The 747-nt window shown below is 32.7% G+C and overlaps 1 protein-coding gene across 1 annotated transcript in view; it reads left to right on the top strand.

Annotated features, from left to right (window-relative positions):
* The window catches only part of LOC106880926 (mitogen-activated protein kinase kinase kinase 7-like), an 86,525-nt gene that overhangs the window by 9,879 nt on the left and 75,899 nt on the right, over positions 1-747 (top strand). The gene's annotated exons all lie outside the window — the stretch shown is intronic.

Raw genomic sequence — 747 nt, 5'->3', positions numbered from 1 at the left:
TATATATATGTATATATGTATATATATATATGTATAAATAATCTATGTATGTACACATGCATATGCGCACATATTGTCTTAGAAAAAATATTGGAAAGAAAAATTGAATGGAAGGGAAGTAATCATATTCAGGAATTATTCCACTTGGAAACACCCTTTTAATAAACAATTATATTTGTTAAGGTTGTCAGCTTGATATTCACATGCAGTTTGTTCAGAATTGGTTGGGGTTTATATTTATAAAACTATATGTATGATAAAGGAATATATGTACTACACGTGGTTAGCATAGGTACAGGCATATCTGTCTGGTTAAGGAACTTACTTCCCAACTGTGTAGTCTTGGGTTCAGCCTTGCTGCACAGCACCTTGACCAAATGTCTTCTTCTATAGCCCTGAGCTGACCAAAGGCTTGTGAGTGGATTTGGTTGAAAGAAACTTAAAGAAATTTTTGTGTGCGCGTATTATATATATATATATATATATAAAGTGAAGTATATTGCCACTTAAATGTGGCTGACCCCTAGGGGTGGATGTTATTGTTGCTTTTAGCCTCAGGAAGACAGCTCCTCCAGCTGGCTTATCGACGTGTATTTCTTCTATCTTAATGAATAAAAATTCTTCTGATAGAATAAATGGGTTAATAGAAACCAATGTAGCAAAGAACACAAAAGAACTGTGGTTAGCTCCTGTTTTTAAGGCAGGAATTCCTTGATATATATAAATAAATAAATAAATAAGTAAATA

Source organism: Octopus bimaculoides, chromosome 21 (genome assembly GCF_001194135.2).
Source record: "Octopus bimaculoides isolate UCB-OBI-ISO-001 chromosome 21, ASM119413v2, whole genome shotgun sequence".
Lineage (NCBI taxonomy): Eukaryota > Metazoa > Mollusca > Cephalopoda > Octopoda > Octopodidae > Octopus > Octopus bimaculoides.
Note: the sequence above shows the minus strand (reverse complement) of the source record. Positions and strands in the feature narration are given on the sequence as shown.